This window comes from Sceloporus undulatus, chromosome 3, assembly GCF_019175285.1.
Source record: "Sceloporus undulatus isolate JIND9_A2432 ecotype Alabama chromosome 3, SceUnd_v1.1, whole genome shotgun sequence".
Taxonomy (NCBI): Eukaryota; Metazoa; Chordata; class Lepidosauria; order Squamata; family Phrynosomatidae; genus Sceloporus; species Sceloporus undulatus.
In genome coordinates this window covers 108,355,483-108,376,856 of record NC_056524.1, presented here as the reverse complement: position 1 = coordinate 108,376,856, position 21,374 = coordinate 108,355,483, and the positions used below count along the sequence as shown (strand labels likewise).

The window sequence follows — 21,374 nt, the reverse complement described above, 5'->3', positions numbered from 1 at the left end:
TCCAGATCTCTCCTTCCCATCCTTCCTCTCTTTTTCCCATTCTTCTAGATCTCTTCTTTCCTTCCTTCCTTTTCTGCCTTCTTCCAGATCTCCCCTCCCTCCCTCCCTCCCTCCCTCATTTCCTCCCTTTTTCTTTTGCTCCCGCATGGCATCCTTCAGAGCCTGAGGATAAAGAGAATAAAATGCCTGGGTTGGATCATAAACCATGCAAGTGACTCCCCCCCCCCCCATTTCTCTCTTTGGGGAGCCCCCAAAAGTGGGGGGCATCATGTGTCAGGAGGCACGCCTGGGGAGAGGGAGGCAGGGATCCTGGCAAAGCTGGGCCCTTTTCCTTTGTCCCCCTCAGCCTCCCCAGCCCTTGGAAAGGCAGCAAGCAGGCCTGACTTTAAAAACAATGAAATGAAATGATGATTTTTCCTTGGGAAGGCTGCTCTGCTTGTCCTCCTCCATCCTCACAACTAGTAGCAGCAGCAGCCACAGCCTTCCCCTTCTCCCTGCCAAGGCGCCATTGTCAAGGATGGAGAGGGATGGAGGGGGGGGGACCATAGGCACAAGAGCTGGGGGCAGAGCTGAGCAGATCCACTTTTAGATCCCCCTTTACATTTCCCTCATCTTTGAAAGTAGCAAGCTTTGCAAAGCTGGGCATTGGAAAAAAAATGATAAAATATTTTAGATGTTAATGATAATGATTGTATTATTATTTCTTTCCTACCTCTCCCCATGGATCAAGTGGGACCTTGGCTGAAATCCTTCCTCTTCAGTTCCCCAGACTGACTTGTTTAGTGTGCTTAAGGTGTCAGAGACAGATAGCAACTGATAAAGGAGCTTGTTTTTAGCCTTTTAGAATATTATTTTCAGATTTTAGCACTTTACAGTGTTGTGGTTTATCATCTGCTTTTGATTATACAGTGGGACCATGATATCTGCTGGGCTTTGGCTCGTGGATACCCCAAACCTAAAACTAATGTCCTATTAAAGATGATGGCACAGTAAGATGGTGTCCCTTGTATAAAATTGCAACCCCCCTCCCAAAAAAAAAAAAACCCAAAACAAAACCAAGGTTTACTTTTGGAAATTTGACTGTTTTAAAAATATTTTCAAACCATGGATGCTTGAATCCATGGATAAAAAGTCTGTGGATATGGAGGGATGACTGGAATATTTATTTCTTATATGCCTCTCTCCACGGATATCAGTTAACAGACATACCCCATCCAGTGAACACATATCTGTTAAAATATACATTGATTTAAAAGTGACTCCACATTTAAACTTATCATTTAAAATTCACAGTTTAAAAACCATCTGGAGATGCCTGCTGGAAGAGATTGGTCTTTAATACTCTTTTAAACTCAGACAGCGTATTCAGCTGCCAGATCTCTTCTGGCAGGTCATTCCACAGTTTTGGTGTCGGCTGAAGAAAAACACCTCTGGCTGATAGTTGCCAACCTAGTCCTGGCTGACTGGAGTAAATGTCTGCCAGAGAACCTAAGCGTATGGGGTGGGTTATATGAGAGGAGGTGATCCTGTAGGTAACCTGGACCCAAACCATGTAGGTTTAGTTGTGAAACACAATGGGAGACCCACAAAAATGTTATTGGCAAGGAAACTAGAGAACCCTGGAATCATAGAATAATATGAGCTGCAAAACTAAACCCCATATGATAAACAGACAGTGGAAGGAGGCTACGCCTGCTTTTCCTTGGTGCTTAATGAGCTTTTGTTTTTGTTGTTGTTATTATTATTATGTTCTCCAAAGGGCAGAACATCAAACATTTACAGTTAGCCATCCACACCCATGGATTTTTAATCTATAGATTCCAGACTTCACGGCTTGCAAATATTTTCAAAATATACAAATTCCAAAAAGCCAACCTTGGATTTTATAGAAGGGATACTATTTTAGTCTGCCATTGTATTTAATGGGACATGAGTATCCACAGATTTTGCTATTTACAGGGGGGTCTTGGAACCAAGCCCCCTGTGGATACTGAGAGCCTACTGTATAATAAAAATAAGATAAAAAAACAACACTATAAAATGCTAAAATATTAAAATAATATTCTAATATGCTAAAAACCAACTCCTTATCAGTCACTACCCATCTCAGACATCTTAGGCACACTCAGCAAATCAGTCTGGAGGATTGAAGAGGAAGGTCTTCCACCCTTTACGAACCCTTTATCTAAATGAGAAGATGCTTTAAAAAAATGCATTAATTGTTCTGTAATGAGAAACAAGATTAAGGCAGCTGTTGTGCTCTAATAGGCATACAGACAGACGATTTTTATTGCAGAAATTAACATCCTCCAATGGGATCCATTTACTGTGGATTAACACAGCTCATGGTTTTGCAGGGATGATAGAAACCTGCTGGAGTCTTCACAAATCCAAAGGCCTATTTCTGATTTCTTTGATGGGAGGGCCGAGTATGACAGCATGTACCCTAGTTTTGCATGGAATATTTGGTTTTTCACAAGATCTGTGTTGATTGGCTCTCCGTGGAATCATTCCTGTAGTTCTGTATGCAGTGTGCAATTGTGGGGTGGGTAGAGTCAAGTAACTATAGCTCCTGTTATTTAAACATGTCCTTTTTAATTGAAAAGTGTTTCAGGTAGCTTGCATTGAAATGGTGTTGTGTGCCTTTAAGTCATTTCAGACCTACAGGCGAACCTATCACAGGGTTTTCATGGCAGGTTTCTTTGGGGGGGTGGGGGTTGCCATATGCTGACCTAATTTGCAAGGCAACATTTGTGATTCATTATGTTATTCTCCATGACTTAAGTTTGGTATCTTATGGCTTTATACTGTGTAGATAATACACTGTTCAAACTGGAAAACAAGCACTTGAAATTGTTGGGTTTTTTTTTTTGTGCTTGTGTAAAAATTTTAAAAATGTAATGGTTTGAATTCTTGTTTTTTTTTTTTTAAACATTAGCTCAATATATTTTTCAAGTGATAAAGGATGCCTGTTTTGTTCTATGTCAGAACCAAGATACTCTGGTTGGCATAGGCCATTTTAATTCATCTGGCTATAGTTCTGGAAAAATTGATGCTTGTTCATTGATCTCTCCCTTGCCATAAACTACTGTGAACTTTGGCCTACATAATGCTTTGCTTTTATACTACAGTAGTAGTTCATTGGTAGAAGTGAGTGAGTTTAGAACGGGAAGCCCAAACTAGTTTTTGAGGAGGTAAAAATACTCCATCCCTGTGAACTCGACATAGGAGAGAAACGGTATTCTTTTGGAAACGGTATCCTAATCTGAAGTTTTGATACAAATAGAGATTTGTACACTGTGAGTGCTGTATCCTTTGCAGGCCATTGGCCTCTAGAGGGCAGAGCTGCTGTTGGCGAGGGAGTTTTGTTGTTGTTAAGTGCTGTCAACTTCGACTTAACATGGTGACCCTATGAACGAGAGACCTCCAAGTCACCCCATCATCAATAGCCCTGCTCAGGTCTTGCAGACTCAAGGCTGTGGCTTCCTTGATTGAATCTATCCATCTGGAATGCAGTCTTCCTCTTTTCCTATTGCCTTCTACTTTACTGAGCATTATTGTCTTTTCTAGTGAGTCAGGACAGAATATGGAGAAACGGAGAGGTTTCCAATTGGCAAAGGGGCCAGGCAAGGCTGCATTTTATCACCTTATTTATTTAGCTTGTGTGCAAAAAAAGATCAGTTGTAATGCAGGATTAGATTTGGAAGAAGGAGGTGTGAAAATTGGAGGAAGGAATATCAGCAATCTAAAATATGCAGATTTACAGTACTAGCAAAAAATACCAAAGACTTGGAATGATTATTGAAGATGGTCAAGGGACAAAGATCTGCAGTTGAACTTTTAAGCAAAATAATGACCAAGTAGTAGAGAATGTTAAAGTAGATGATGAAGACATCAAAATAGTTAAATATTTTTATACTTTGGCTCAGTCAGTAATCAGTGTGGAGACTAGTGCAGTCATGAAACTGGAAGAAGATTAGGACTTGGAAGGACGGCTATGAAGGAACTAGATAAGATTCTGAAATGTAAAGATACATCACTGAATACTAAAATTAGGATTGTCCATGCTATCATATTTCCCATTTCTATGTATAGTTGTGAAAGCAAGACAGTGAAGGAAGCTGAGAGGAAGAAAACTCATTTGAGATGTGGTGCTGGATTGGAATTCTGTGGATTGCTAAAAAGACCAATAAATGATTCCTAGAGCAAATCAAACCTGAACTCTCTAGAAGCCAAGATAATTAAACTGAGGCTGTCATACCTAGGCCATACAATGAGAAGTCAGAACTCACTAGAAAAGACAGTAATGCTTGGTAAGGTGGAGGGCGGTAGGGGGAGAGGAAGACCACACTCTAGATGAATAGACTCAATCAGGAAGACATGGCTGTCATTCTGCAGGACCTGAGCAGGGCTGCTGGGGATAGTGAAACTTAGGGGTCTCTCATGCTTGGGGTCACCATGGGTTAACTGACTCAGAGGTAGCTAAAAGCAATAACAACAAAGTTAATCTTCTCATGATATATGCCAAGTATGACAGTCTCAGTCTAGTAATCTTGGCTTCTTTAGAGAGGCCAGGCTTGATTTGCTCTAGCATCTACTTTGAGTCCTAAGTTATTTCTTCTCTGGCACAATATTCTGATGACACCTGAATGAATAGGAGAGGTCAGTGGGACTGGGATTCCGAGTAATCCACTGTCACCAAAAATAAGTAATTTCAAACAGTTCTTACTCAGTGCCCAATATAATTTCGATAAGGTGTTGTTGTGTGCCTTCAAATCATTTCTGACTTATGACCACCCTAAGGGGATAGATATCATAGGGAATTTTTGGCAGAATTTGTTCAGAGGGAGTTTGCCCTTACATTCCTCTGAGGCTGAGAGAGTGTGACTTGCCCACCTACAGGTTACCATGGCCAAGTGGGGATTCAAATCTTGGTCTCCCAATGTCTTATACAACATCAGACCATTACATCATATGGGCTCTCATAAGATCAGTACTTATTACATTGTCCAAAATAGTGGAATCACTTCTCTCCTGTCAGCGTGTCAGGGACCATATTTGTGCCCATTGGCTACAGTTATTTCTTTTCTATATACAGTACTCTCCAGGGGCAGACAGCTGATGGCTTGTAGACCAATATGGGTCCATACACCATCACTTTAGACCAGGGCAGTCAGATGTAATGGTTGAGGTTTACTATATAGCCCTTCATATCTGCCACAACCAATATAAATTATTCAGTCATTTTCAGGGTTAGGTAGTGATGTCCTTGTTGTTGTTGTTGTTGTTGTTGTTGTGTGCCTTCAAGTCATTTCTGACTTATGAGGCTCCTAAGGTGAACCTATCATGGGGTTTGCTTGGCATGTTTCTTCAGAAGAGGATTACCACGGCCATCCTCTGAGGCTGAGAGAGTGTGACTTGTCCAAGGTCACCTAGTGGGTTTCCATGGCAGAGCTAGGAATCAAACCCTGGTCTCCAGAGTTGCAATCCAAGGCACTGGAGGACAAAACACCCAACAGAAGGGTAGCTGATATGTCTAGTGGCATAGATATTCCTTTTAAAACAGCTGTGTTCAAGGAGTGTGGAGAATTTACGGGAGTATAGGAGTGGAGTGTGGAATTTGCTTGTGTTTGCAGCTGGTGGAGAAGGGTGTGGGAAGGATGGGTGGGGGAATCTAGTGAAAGTTGAGAGAAAGAAGCTGACTTAGATGGTGGGAATACTTAGGTGGATGAGATGCCTCTGTTAAGGAGGAAGTTATTCTGAGATGTGCAAAGATTTTGGTTGGCAAGTAGTGGCAAGTAAAGGAAGAAGGTTTTGATAGTGAGGGTGTTGCACTGGAGGTGCTTAAACCCAAGGCAGAAAGGAATTGGTAACTGGGGATATTGGTAATTTGGTGAGACAAAATGTGTAAAAATTAGATTAAGATATGATGGTGTATTTTGGAAATTAACAACTCCCTAGCTAAAAAAGTTATGGAAAAATATGCTAGGAGGCTGGTTCTTCAGGTGGTTTGAGTTTTATAACCTTAGTTAAGATTGTCTGGCTAGTCATTATGGATGTTTTCCCCCCCTCAAAAACCGAGGAATTCTGATAAAGTTTGCCTCTTCTCCATAGGAAAAGAAATAGGTACTTGGACAACTAAGGCCCCATACAGACAGGCCAAAATAAAGCTGCTTCAGGTCACTTTGGAAATATGCTGTTTAAATGATGCATGCGTACTAAGAGTCCAAAAGTTGCACCAAAGCTGTGCTCCAGTCCATAGTATTGGATTGTGGCTTTGGCGCGGCTTCCGGATTCTTAGTATGCATGCATCATTTAAACAGCATAACTCCAAAGTGACCCAAAGCAGCTTTATTTTGGCCTGTCTGTATGGAGCCTAAGAGAGGCTATTCGGGGCACAATTCATCACTAATTCTCCACCTGTGAATAATTGATAGCCATGAAATGGGCAGGATTGTCAAACAGGAAGTTTTTAAATTGAAAGTACAATCCCTCTTAAAATATCTAGTAGTGTCTTATCTGCCTGCATTAGATAGTTTACTGTACTTCTGCAATTCTGCAATCAAATGGCATTTTAATACCAAAGAGTCACTACAGATGATGGTCTAGGGCAGGAACTTGCAGGTTAGTTTCCCTATAATAATCAATACATAACCCAACACAATAAACTATTAGACAATCCACACCCCTCCACCAGCAACAAAATAATAACAATCAAATACAAATTACATAGTTAAAATAATTAAATAATTATAAAACAGTTAAAAATGGGCAGAGGGAGGGCCCATGGGCAGAGGGCTGGTACTTACCCAGTGTTGGTTGCAAACAGTGTACTGTACTGTTCTTTACCAGGACAATAATTTGATAGTATTTTGTAGTGAAGAAATTAATAATGTGGCTAAAACACATTAGAAATACTGTCATCAGATCTGCTTGTACTTTATTTCAAGATAAACAATCCACTTTGCTTGATTCTATTAAACTAATATTTAAATCCTGACAAAGAAAAGTACAATATGTGAACAGTTAGAAAGGATTGTGTTTTGCTAAATTAAATCAGAATAGGTCTTTATACATTTCCATTGAATTAATTAAACTTAGGCATGCTTAGCTGTTGCTAAATTGGTCCCAATATATTTTTTACAGGTAAGCTTTTAGAATTCTTTCCCCTCCAAGTCATTTTAACTTGTTTCAAGCCACTAAATTATTTCTGAGGTAAACACAAAATCACACTACCCTTACAGAGGAATGTTTTAATACCAATTATTGCAGTAATGAGAGACAGATGGAAAAATATGGTTAATTCATGTGAAGTGAAAGAAAAATGTAGCATTAAACAAGAGCCATTTAAAACATTTTGTGTCAATTTTTTTCAAAGCAGCACTGTGTGTAGTGCTCAACATTTTGTTTTGGAAAAATATATATATTAGAAATAAAGGACTAACTGCACTGAATTCTGCTGAGTGGGACATACTGAGATAAACATGTAGAAAATTATTAAAAAGTTGTATAGCTGTGACAGCCCCTGTCTCTAGATTTAGAGCCTAGTGCTGTGTGTGGTACTGCTTCATCACATATATGGCTTCAAATATTTTTATTTTGTTTATATTCCTTTCCTTATATCATTACAACAATCCTGGGTGGTATAGCAGGCTTTTGAGGGCTGATTAGTTGAGTGCAGGGGCCATTTGCCACACAAATAATACTGTAGTGTTACTTTTCCACTTTTACTGTCATGCTTGTGTCCTGTGGAATCCTAGGATTTCTAGTTTGGTGAGGCTCTGGAATGAAGGCTGAGAATACTACATGTTCTTCCCTAAAGTGCCAATCCTAGGATTCCAGAGGATGGAACCATAGCAATTACGGTGGAATAAGAGTGCTGTAATTCTGTAGTGTGAATGGTTACCATATGGCTTCAATCCAACAGTCTGACTAGTGCTACTCCTACACTAGATTCTCTTAGTCCAAGTGGTGCTGATTACAAAAGATAGGGAAAGCAATTTTGTATTCTTACACATCTGGATTTTTAAAATCTCAAGAAATTTCCATTGAATATATAAATAAATATTAGAATGTTGATTTGCTCTTGGAATAGCAACAAGAATAAAATCAAGCAACACTCTTAACCTTCTGACACTGTTGAAATTCATTAGGTACAGCCATACCCGTATGAAGAGGTTCATGTTGGTCCTGCCTACAGAACAAAAGAAGTGGTGAGTCTAATTCAGCACCACAAACAGATTCTGAATTGCTAAATACCCCAAGCCCTCTGCCTGGATGGATGAATCTGTAAATCCCCCTGTTTCCCCACTTAAAAAACCCAATCCACAACTCTCTTTCTTTCTATTAAATCTGTTGAGAAATGTTGCATATTCTTATTTTTAAAAATACTCTATCAATCACCAGTTGAAGAGGAGACTAAGGTCTCTTCACACTACAGAAATTGTATCCTAAGTCCAAACCATGTACAATAATCAGGACAGGCAACTGTGGCTGAAGGATATGCCAGCTATAGCACCTACAAATACTGTATCATAATTCTTCCAGTGGTAATTTCTGGAAGCAAACCAAGAATAGTCGAAGACACATGTTTCACTTGTACTTTGGGATCTTCACCAACCTGCCAGTTATTTTTCAAAACTGCAGCCCTACCTCCTTTCTCTTGCTTCTTGGCTGTTTCCTGTGGGTCATGCTTCTTCATGAGAGGGGACACCAGAGTATTGATGTGTTTGTATTGATAGCAGGATCCAACCTTGATGCTAGTGCTTTCCTATTCAAAGTTCGTTTTTTTTGGTATGCAGAAAGACTTGAGAGTTCTTCACCTTTCTCAGTTTATGAAAATGAGAAGGTCCAAGGCTTTATCAGTGATAGCACCTTTGTTATGGAATTCTTACTTAGAAATACTCATCAAGCCAATTTGATCATGGTTTACAGAAGGTTAGTCAAGGGCTTCAAAGGCATTGGCTCACCATGGTTTTATTTTTGCTGATATTGCAGCTTAGGACAACAGTCTTCAAATTTTTCAAGGCTCAAGGCTCACTGTTAAACTTAATCCATTTCACTTTTGAGTTTTTATCAGGGTGAACCTTTTGTTACAATTGACATAATGTGCGGTAATACCTACTCATGCTTTGTATATCCAGATACAGTATATATATATGGACTGTTTTTTGTACAGTATTTGTAGTAGTTCCTTCTGTCCCATGTATTGTTTAAAAATAGATTGTATGCCTTTAGCACAGATGTCCATGTTACTGTTTTATTTTTGTATAGTGTCATGTATATCAATGTGAAATTACAACAACAACATAAAATTATACAAGGGAACTGAGAAATCAGATGACAGGTTTTCAGCTTGACCTAGATATGCCAATTTTAGCACCATCCTTATGTTTATTTCATTTATTTATAATGTGCAGCTATATTCTTCTCACATTTTGTCTCTGTGTCATCATTTGTTTTCCTCTCTCTTTCCTCCTTCTGTACACTCTGTTATTGCACCTTCTCTTAAAAAGCATAAAACCTTTGGACAGTGGTAGTGATAATGGTCTAATTTTAGGTCAGCATGATACAATTGTGAGTCATAATGATCTTCCACATGGGTAGAAACATACATATCTCCAGATGCTCTTTTGATGTAGTCAGGGATGATGGGAGCTATGGTCCAAGAACATCTAAAGATCCACATGCTCTCCATCTCTGATCTACAACAAAAAACAGTGGATTACATATCTCTTGGTCCTCCTTGTATTGTGGATGATAGTAATGTTCTATGATATTCTATTTTTTATTCTATATTCTGGGTGTAGTTTCAATTTGAATATAAATCTTTTTGTAAAAGCAGGGGGAAAGGCAAAATATAAATTTTAAAATAAGTATGCATGCTTACATGAAAATAAGTCCCTTTGAAACATATGGAGCTTCTGAAAATGGTTGAGAGAATAACCTGCACAGTCTTTAATTCTGCTTTATGTTTCAAGCCAAGTAAGCCTGTTCAGTAACCTGCCAGGATGGTAGACCACATGTAAACCATATGCAATCTGCTCAGAGAGCAAGGGCGTAATCTATAAACATGCGTAGGGCTGGGCGGCTGATCCATAAAGAAGAGATGGAGTGCAAGTTTCTGTTCTGAATTAAGCCTTTGGACCCTTGACAAGAAATAGCCTCTCCTTGTAAGGAGCTGTAAGAATGGCTTCAGCAGTCGATTAGTCAGGAGATCAGTTTGTGTGTAAATGTGACTACATGTCACAATCCAGACAGAGCTGTTTATGATTGCAGGAGGCTTTTCTGTGCTCTGCAAAACTTTCTCATAAGGACCCTTGAATTTTAAGAGGAACTGCAGAGGCCAATGGTGGTGATAGTACTGAAGAAATACTGACTACAGATGAACGTCTTTTTGGAATATGCAGAGATAGCTTAGTCCCAGGCTGTGCACCACTGGTCTTGATCTCCCCTGTAGCTTGTATTTTGGTGGTGTGACATTAGGCGATTATCTTAGCTGTTCCCAGCAGGTAGTAGCTAGTGAAGCAGAAATACTAGGATAATAACAGTGATGTGACATCACTCTCTCTCCCCTTTGCATGTTATCAGGGTGACATAGGGGTGTGGGGAATGTATGTTGACAACTTACATTCTTGTGGCATTTATTTTGGGCTTCCCAACATAATTTTGCATATTTGAATATATATCTCTTTTGCTCCCTCTTCCAGTCTTATCTTGGTTCTGTTCCAGACTTGAGGCAAACCATAGTGTTATGTTGTGTCAAAGAGCTTGTTAGTGCAATAAAGGTTGAAAAGGTATTATCTCCTGTTTATCTTGCAATAATAAATCCTGATGCAAGGAAAGTGGAATGCTGGTGTTGGAGGCTGCAGTCCCTATTTACCTGGGAGTTTTGTTGTTGCTGTATGCCTTTGTGTCATTTCTGACATATGGTGACTCTAAGGTGTACCTATCATGGGGTTTTCTTGGCAAGTTTCTTCATAGGAGTACACATTCCCCTGCTGACTATCTTTGGTGGTTGTTTGTAAATAATATTTCTGTATGAAAGAGTAGCCTTTACTGTTTTGCTATTGTGTGATTTAAATATTGTCGTCTCCCCTCCTTGACATGAGTGCAGTTCTTTCAACAGCTGCACACACCAAATCTCAGCAGCAAATGCAGCTCTTTTTGCCAACTCTTTCTCTGTGAGCTTGGAAAAATTTCAACTGCTGATCCATTCATTAGTTTTGGTGTAGGAGCCCGGCCAGGAGAACAGGTTGCCTACTGTTGTTCGTATGACCATTCATTCCAGAATGAAAGCGAGGCAAACCAAGAGCCCCTTGTTTTTCTAGAGATGGATGACTCACAGGCTAATAAGTGTTGAGGGTTTTTTTCCCTATCCGATTCTTAGGCTGGGAGGTCCTGAAATTTGGACCAGATGGCTCCTTGAATGATAAGTTGTCAAAAGGTAAGAAAAAAAACAGTTGACATCTAGGGCTATGTCTGCATTGCAGAAATAATCCAGTATGACACCACTTTAACTGCCATGGCTCAATGCTTTGGAATTGTGAGAACTGTAATTTTGTGAGACAAAACTGTCAGAGAGCTCTGGTGCCACAAAAAACTACAGTTCCCTGAATTCCACAGCATTTTCAACCCTCACTAGGTCCAGATTGATCTTCCAACAATAGCATGGAGAATCACTGGTTGCTGTGAAAAACTGCTAGTGTGAATTGCTTGTAATTTCCATCTTTGACCCAAAATGTTGTGTCACAGGCAGTCAACACCTGCGCTCACAAAGCTCTCAGTCAGAGTTTCACAGCACCTGACACCATTCCAGGAACATGCGTAATTGCCTTATTCAGAAGCATGTCTGAAGTCTAATAAAAAGCTGACTTTCTTTACAACTCTTACACTTATAGACTGGACTAGGACAAGAGAACCTCTGGTATACATGTCTTGCCTTATAATTTGCACAGCCTTGCAGATAGAGTTGTTTGTTCTGGGTGTTAAAAGACATAGGAATCGGGAGAAGAAACATTGATGCTTTAGCAATAAAAATAACTGATAATAGTTGATAATGAAGCAAAGATTGCAGTAGCAGGTTGTTCCAGTGTTTTTGACCTGTGTATCAGCCTAGAGCAAGAGAGCCAGTGTGGCACAGTGGTTTGACAGATTGTGACTCTGGATACCAGGCTTTGATTCCCAACATTGCCATGAAACTCAAAACACATTGGGTCACCATGGGCAAGTCTTATGCTCTCAGCCTCAGAGGAAGGCAGAGGCAAACTTCTTCTGAACAAATCATGTCAAGAAAACCCCATGATAGTTTTACTTTAGGGTCGCCATAAGTTGGAAACAACTTGAACGCACACAACAACAACAATAATCAATGGAGGGCATCAGATTGGACATTGCTGTCAAGACACTGCAGTTTCACTTCCCCACAATCATAACAAAGCCAGTGTGTGAGTATCCTCTGTGACAGTTGTTCAGAAGTATCTTGGGGCTTTCCATTTGGGACAGAAGGCGTGACCTACATATTTATACACATATGGTCTTTTTCTCTGACAATAGCCACTATGTGCTGCCTTCTGTGGAGATTTATGTGTGCTCATGGCAGGAATAATCTGCCCAGGACAGCTGTGTTTGGGCTGTTCAGGGAATAATAGTTCACATTAACTATAGTTTACAATGTTAATTCTTTGAAAGCTGGCCATATGAACATACTCTGAATGTGCATCAAATTAATTTTAACACCAGCTGTCCTGGTGGCTCAGGGAACGGTGAACTGAAGCTTGCTCCTGAAGGTCCGGTGTTCCACAATGGCTGGCTGATGGGGCCAAATTTCAACTGATAACCAATTTTTCTTTTTGTAGACCATTTGGGAGTCTTTGGGTCACTTCCGTTCTATATCAGAAATCTGAGCAGAGCTTGGAAATAACTAGGTGCAATACTTGATGATCCCCTTTTGCAGTAACTAAGGGCATACTGTATATACTCATGTATAAGTCTAGAAATTTTAATCAAAAATTGACCCAAAAAACCAGAGTTGACTTATCCACTGGTCAATGTCGGTACTGTACTTTAACTCTTATTTAAAAAAGATCCATCCCCTGGTGAAACACAAGAGTGTAATCTGTCCTGGAAGTACTGACCCCCTGTCTACTCTTGACCATCCAGCCTTTGCTGTGAGCACAAACAGTTATGCCTGCTGGAATTTTTAAAGTTCTTTGGCATTATTTTCCTTTTCTTTATTTTTTAGATTTTTTGTTACATGCCCTGAGGTTTTACCCTCGACTTATCTGTTGGTCATGGCAACACTCATAATTTTGCCCCGAAAACCTGCCCTCAGCTTATATGCGAGGTCAACGTATAGCTGAGTAGTAATAAAGTTATGTTACCACTGCCACACAGAGGGGGATGATTTCTTCCCTTTTGTGGTGTGACTGGTCTAAGTTATTTTTGTTTACTTGCAGTTGAAATCAAGAGATAGCAAAGAGTTAACTTCTAATTAAGTTGTAGTTATGGCAGTAACTGGCTACATTTGGGAGGGTTATGATTTAGAGCTGCATTGATACTGGATTATTTTAAAAAAGTAATTGTATAGTGTGCCCTTTCCTTATGCGGGGGATCTGTTACGCCCCCCCACGTAAAGCAAATACCGTGTATGATCGAGCCCCATTGAAAATGGGCACATGTGCCATTGCTTCTTCCGTTGCGCTGCTTTTAGCATAAGCTGAAAGCCATGTATAGCACACCCACATATGATGCGTGCACACTGTACAAGCCCTGAGGTTGAGCTGACATAAGAATCTATAGCAGGCCTGTACAACATATGGCCCGGGGGGGAACATGCGGGTCACCATAGGATTTTGGGGGGGGCTGCTAGGATGTGGAACGCTTTAAAGGCTCCTCCACTGCTTGGCCTCCTCCTGAGGAGAGGGTTGTGTGTAAGAGGAAGGGCTGAGCAGAGGAGGATGGAATTAATATTAATAACATTAATTTATTATTAATAATAATTAATACATTAATATTTAATTAAAACTTATTTGCGGCCCAAAGAAGTTTAACCTATTTTAATTTTGGCCTCCATCTACTGTCAAGTTGTGCAGGTCTGGTTTATAGTGTGTGGTGGGAGGGAGGAATTGTGGAAAGCTAGGGGCCAGGAGGACAGCACTACTCTACCACACCAAATCCTATACATTTTTGCCCCCAAATGTCCTTTTCTCCATGCTTTGGGAAAAGCCTTGCTAGGTCATTTTAGCCCCAGGAGAGGACTTTACACTGCTAGTTCAGTATGAAGCGGTATATAAATGAAGCTGATTGTTTATTAACAACAGAAGCCCTATTTCATTTCCCATTTCAGAAAAGACTTCTCCTGAACCTAAATTGGCTAGGGAGTGTAGAAACCATGATAGAAATGCACCTTACTCCCCACAAAGGACATTTGGCAAACCAAAAAATTATATTTTTTGCAGAAATTGTTTTGACCTGGGGGGGAGGGGGCGCAAGGGGTCTTCAAATATTTTAAAAATCCAGGTTTTTAAAAAGCAACCGCCAAAACATGTTTTGGTTTGTTTGTTTAAAACAGAAATATTGGTTTAAATCACGTTTTGTTTGGGGTTTTTTTTGCATTAATCTTTGATTAAAATATGTGAATTCTGCTAATTAATATTCTGAAACATTATTTTATGTATTTCAGAGTTTGATAAACCATGTTTTAATGCTTTCTAACACTAATGATCCAAAGCTAATAGGCTTTGAGATGATTTACATCTTTCAATAAAACTTTGGGAACCATATTGACAAGTTTGTAGCCTATATATAGGAATATAGGACTGCACCCATATAGGACTAAATCAGAAAATTAAGTAGGAAAATGCACTTCAGATGTTATGGCCATTAGCTTATATAATAATTGTTTTCAAAAACCTTGTTCTTTTAAAACAAATTGTTTTGGTTGAACTCATATTAACTCAAGGATTAGTTTCTGAATGACATTTCTTGCACTACAAAATAAAGTGATTGAAAAGAAGCAACTGACTGGGTACTGGTCTAACGATGAACAACTGGTCTAACAATGAACAACTTTGTTAAAAGTAAAAATGTTTAATTTCTTTTTAAAAAGTCATTGTTTTTCTAGTAAGAAGGTTGGACAACAGTAATATAGACAGACTTTTAAAATATATGAATAAAATAAAAAATAAAAAATATATGAATAATCAAACTAGCAAAATGGATGTTTTTTAAAGAAGTCATTTGGTTTAAAACAACCTGGCTTAAACCAGCCAACCACACCCCAGAGGGAATTTGGGAACTTTTTGGGGACACCCTGGGAGCTGCATGCCACTTGTGGGCTGCACTTTGCTCTTCCCTGGCCTACAGTAAGCTTCTGCAGCTTTTGACAAATCAAGCCAAACTCACCACACCAATCATTATTTGTTTTCTTGTTTATAACATGTATACTCCACTCTTCAGGTCAAATGGCTCTTTAAGTGGCTTATATATCTTTAAAAAACAAAACAAAAAACCCAGAGACAACATAGTCTACACAATTTACCCTTCTGGCGGGGATCTGATGCCATTTTTGACTAGGCTTCTGTGGCGGACATGTGTATCAACATGAGTTGTCTCCACTTACTCCTGGGGGATAGTCTTTTCACTACAACCTTTGTCGGTGGTTTTTCCTTATTACCCAGAAAGCGGTCAGGATCCAAGAATTGGGAGACAGGTAGGAAGCAGTAGTGACAGCAGCTGCAGCTGTGGTTTCTATAACAGCCTAGCATGGCCATAGGCTGAGTGTGTGCGGGATGCTTTTTAAGCACAAAAAGCTTTGACACTTGCCCAGTGAAGAGGATTCAGATTCATGCTGGTCCTTTGGAATGCTTTGTATGATCCTGGAGAGTATTTGGGAAGGGGGAATCATCTGCATCTCTTGACCTCTAGGAGGTATAATTACACATTGCCCTACATCCCTGTTACAGATCACAGGCTTGCCTGTTAGGAGGCTCATTATCAATACAGTATCAAACTCTCCCATTTGGTCTATCTGCTTCTCCTTGGGTGTTCATGAGGTGTTCTTAGTTGCATTAGTTGCACATCTGAGAACGCAGTAGTGGCTTCTGCCATCCCCAGTGGTCAAATTGTCTTGAGATGGTGGCAGTCCAGGATTATTAGGGTGGGTATATCCATTCAAGAGCCCAAGAAAGTGCTGGCTATTATGGACATCAGCCTCTGGGATTGGGGGGCTCACTGCAGTGGCAATTTGTTCTCAGGGTTCTTGGTAATCAGCAGCGAGAGTCCATAGTATCAATTGGCTAGAATTACAAATAGTCCATTGGGTACTGTTGAGCTTTGCTCTGAGGCTATAGGGCAGACATGTTATTCAGGCTGGATAACATGTCTGTAGAAGCCCATATAAACAAACAAGGAGGAACATGTTCAGAACTTTTTGAAGGGAGTCTCATTATCGTGTCCTCCTACAATTCATTGCTTTCTACTTGGGATCTTCATCTGGTGTTGCAGGTGTTATTAAGGTCTCCTTTTGAACCACTAGAGATAGTGGATCTCAAATTTTTGACATAGAAAGTTATATTTTAAGTTGCTATTATTTCAGCTCCAAGGGTCTCTGAATTTAAGAGAGTTGTGTGTGTTTCACAAGAACTCTGTGGTTCTTCAGTTAGACCCATTGTTTATACCTAAGATGAATTCAGCCTTTCATGGAGCTCAAGAGATGGTTTTGCCTTTCTTTTGTCTTAATCTCAAGGCATAGAAGGGACAGGATTGCCATAGGATGGATGTGTGCAGAGCTCTCCAATTTTATTTGGATAGGACAGCTACTGTACTTTTCATAAGTAGGATTGTTTGTTTCATTTCAAGAATCTACTACAGGGAATCAAGTGTTGACTGCCCCTCTAAATGGCTGAGGTTTTGTATTGAGTGGGTTTATAAGTGTCATTCTGTGACTATGCCAGAGAAGATCAAGGCTCACTCTGCGTGTAATGCAACAGCATCAGCAGTGTTTAGCATTGCAGTGCTTCTAATGGACAATTGCAAGGCTGCCACTGGGGCATCTCCTTTGTTTAACATTATGGAATCAACAAGTTTGCTTCTGTGGAGGTGGTCTTTGGGAGACATGCCTTGGAGATAGTTTCCTAGTGAGCTTACTGTGGGTTACGCCCACCCTGGAGGGATCACTTGGTTTGGTATCACAGCAAGGATGCCATTCCTGCATTGCAAAACAAACAAACAAACAAACATGGAGCATTGGTACTCACTGTGAAGGTTCCTTTTCTGCAGTAGTGGGGAACAAATCTTGCCCACCCTGCTGGCTGTCATTATCATTGTTGTCATTGAATTGTCATTGAGTTCTGCTGTTCTTCTTTTCTAGATTCCTCCCTTGGATTGTGGTGACATGTCTTTTTTAGGGAGCAGATTGAAACTTTGGTATTCCTTCACTGGAGGGAGGGGCTAGCTCTCCCTATTAGGGTGGAGGAAGTTAATTAATTATCCAGGAAGCTCTGCCCAGTGATGTATCCAAATATTTTATTCCAAATCTCAAGTCCCTGCAAGATACCTCTAAATAATGTCTTAAGTATGGGAGCCGACTTCAACAGAAAAAAAGGTGGTGGTGCGTCAAGGGGCTAGAAATTTTTAGAAAACTAGAAAATCAAGAAGACATGGGTGTAGGTAAAAAAATTGTCATAGGCCAGTGTTGGCGAACCTATGGCACGTGTGCCAGAGGTGGCGGCACATGTGCTGTCGCCCCAGCACACAGCTTGCCAGAGTTTGTTACTAGAAAGCCAGAGGGACACGGCACTTTGCAATAATTAAGTGCGTTTTGGGTTGCAGTTTGGTCACTTGGCCTCTAAAAGGTTCACCATCATCACTGTCATAGGCAATTTATCAAGATTGCATTTGAAAAATGAGGTCTACTCAGCAGCCTGTCCCCACTTCACATTGGAGGAACTTTGTAAAGCTTTCCTTAGGAGCAGCAGGCAAGACTTGCCCCCATAGGGTGAATCATGTTTCTCAGAGGGGAACAGCAAACATGTTAAGCAGTAGACTTTTGGCAGGGGTCTGCAGTAAGTGAGGTCTTCCTGTATTTCAAATGTGAAGTACCGCTTCCATCTCATGGAAGGTAAAAAATAGTGAGATGAAAGCAAAAGAAGAAAACCAATTTCCATTCTGTAATGTTTCTGGATGAAGTTAAGCCAGCAAGTCAGTTGCTAAAATTATAGAAGTTGTGAGTCAAATCAAGTCCATGCATCATTCTTTGCCGAGTCCAGTCTGAGTCGAGTCATTGAAGTGACTTGATTCTGAGTCAATCGACTTGAGTCTACATCACTGGCCTTGCCCTTGGAGTGTGTAGGAGGACAAGGATTCCCTACTACTATTGAAAATTAGTATTCTCAGTGAGTCCCAATGTTCCATTTTGAAATCTGTCCTGAATTTTCTACTCAGCAAAGTCACCATACACAGTGAGTATAGGGAGAACACAGGATGAGTGGTCTTGTGAATGTACCAATGTGTGAGGAGAGTGTTGCTTGATGTCTCCGAACTTGATACTTGCAGGAGAGGTTAGCATATTAACAAAGGCTTTGTGCAGTCACTAGTATACTGTAATGATTTTATGATGCTGGCACTTGATTTAATATATCAAGCAGAAAGTTTGAGGAAGTGCATCCCTTAGGTCATGGAGAGGTTAACCTTACTGTTTTGGGTTATGCTTTTACAACCGTAGATATTTATAAACAGTCTCTACTGCTCTCTTTGGGACTGCTCATGAGTAACTACTTCTGGGAGTGCTCCTGTTGTCATGAAAAGCTACCCTGGATCCCTGTTTGGGAGAATAAAAGACGTGCACAATATAATATGATCTAAATAAATAAAAACATTTTTAAAGATTTATTCATCTGAAAAGCAAGATAAATTGTAGCAACAATTATAATTGCTAATGAGCAATTACAGAGCTCATTCTGTAAGAAGTAATCTCTTAGTTTAGCTAACTGTGCCTTGCAAAGTGATAAGGAGAATTTTACTTTGCACCAGATATGGATGCATGATAAAATTATGGTAAAATGATTGTCAGTATGAGCTATCTTTCAATAAATGATTTTATCAACTTATCATAGATGGTGGCCTTGTATTGCCCTCTTTTTGTAATGAATGCTATCTGTTTGTTCTTCCTCTTTTGTGCTTGCTTTAAATAATCAATGAGAAGAATTCTTGCTGACTGAGTGGTAAAGGTTCTAAGTTTCCTCTTAGTATTGTAAGTGTGGTTATATAATACCTTTTAATTTTATTTACATGTTTTGTATAGTTTTATTTGGATGCTGACATGGTATTTCGAAACGCTCAACTGCTGTAGTAGAAATCTGGGGAGCCAAGTTCTTATTTGGAGGGGCAATGTTCTCATCGCTCCCTCTTGTTGCTATATTGTGCTAAGCTGAAATACTGTACATTAATTCCTTTGGTTACACTGGGAACATATCCAGGCTTAAATTATTTAACAGTTGCTTTCTTGCTCTAAGGAACTCTGGGAAAATTAGTATCTGGAGAGGCATGGCTAATGATTCTCAGCTTCTTTACTAGACTACAATTCCCAGGGTTCTTGGGGAGATGCCACATGCACAGTAAATTATTTAGCTGCAGTATCTCTAGAACATTTCTTGGCTGAGTTCATAATGCTGTTTATTTACAAATTTATAAAAAATATAAATTTATTTATATTATTTATAAATTAATGTAATGATGGGTGGTATATTTAACATTATATATAATGTTATAATTTAGAAATAATGTTAAAGAAATACACCACCCGTTATTACTCTGTTTTTCCAAAGTACAAGCCTTCCAAGATGTATTGACATGAGTTAAAAAGACAACAAAAGTACAGTTATCATAAAACAATGAAGTAAAATAATAGATGAAACAGAAGAAATGGCCATAAAATATTTATTGCTGGAAGGATTTCAAATGCTCATGTGAACATTTGATCTGGCCATGGTAGTTTCTTGTGTGTCTTCAAGTTGTTTCTGACTTACAGTGGCCCTAAGGTAAAACCTATCATGGTATTTTCTTTCCAAGTTTCTACAGAGGGGGTTTGCCATAGCCGTCCTCTGAGGCTGAGAGAGTGTAGACTAGATGGCAGACTAGCTGGTATTCTGATTATGGTTTCAGTCTGTGATTCTGATCTGGATAGCACTACTGATGGGGAGAAAAGTTGAAAGAAATGAAACAAAGGCTGCTGCCACACTGCAGAAATAGTAATGCAGTCTGACACTACTTTAACTGCCATGGCTCCATACTATGGTATCCTGGGGTTTGTAGTTTCTTGTGTCACTAGAGTTATGACAGAGAAGGCTAAATAGCTCACAAAACTACAGATCTCCGAATTCTATAGAATTGAGCCATGGCAGTTAAAGCGGTGTCAAACTGCATTAATTTTACAGTGTAGATGGCAGCCTTCAAATCACTCCACATGACACATCCAGAAGTAGCCCTGTTGGCCATGGAGCAAAATACATCCAGAGTCCACAGAACAATGGTATCTTTATGGGGTTGACCAAAATGCACAAAACACATGTCGCAAGCTCCAACGCAACGTTATACAATGCAAAATACATGTTGCAGTGGAGCTTCCAAAGCTTGCAACATATATTTTGTGCATTTTTGTTGGTCCTATAAAGGTATCCCTGTTTTGTAGATTTCTTATGTGATTGTACTTCAGATCAGCCCTATTCTCCTATTCTTTGGAAAGGTTCCACATTGCTACTTTAAAAAATAAAATAGTGACAGGTTCCTCTGCCTGATTCAGTTGGTAAAAATTCAACAGGTGAAGCTTCACTAACCACAGCTAGCAGGCCGATCTATTAAAAAATAAACTCTTCACCTCATAGAAAGTAAAGGGAGCCCTACCAGAAGTGTGTGTGTGTGCAGAAAGGAGCAATTGTAGGAAAGGTGAGGGTGGGTGGTTCAGTGTGGAAAGAAGCCACGTTTCCCCTTTAATTTTCCCTCAAAGAATTGCATTCCATAAATCTATTTCTTCTCTCTAACTCAGTGGTTCCCAAACTGTGGTCCACCAACTGTCTTGGATTTCAACTTCCAGAAGCCCCAGCTAGCTTGGCCAATAGTCAGGAATGCTAGGAACTGAAGTTAAAAGCATCTGGAAGACCAAAGTTTGGGAATCAGTCACAGAGGTCCTCCATTTCAACCTTCTGTCCAGGAGGAATTCCCAACTTTCCTCCACCTTGAACATTACTATGAAGCACGAATGTATCTTTATAGGAGTGTTTTTAGCTCAGGGTGACTGGAGGTCCTTTTATGTTCCTCCAGGACCAGTCCTCCATTTCAGCCTTCTTGTCCAGGAGGAATTCCCATACAAATCTACA

At 39.8% G+C, this 21,374-nt stretch overlaps 1 protein-coding gene across 7 annotated transcripts in view; it reads left to right on the top strand.

Moving 5' to 3' along the window:
* The window catches only part of ARHGEF7 (Rho guanine nucleotide exchange factor 7), a 119,747-nt gene that overhangs the window by 788 nt on the left and 97,585 nt on the right, over positions 1–21,374 (top strand). The gene's annotated exons all lie outside the window — the stretch shown is intronic.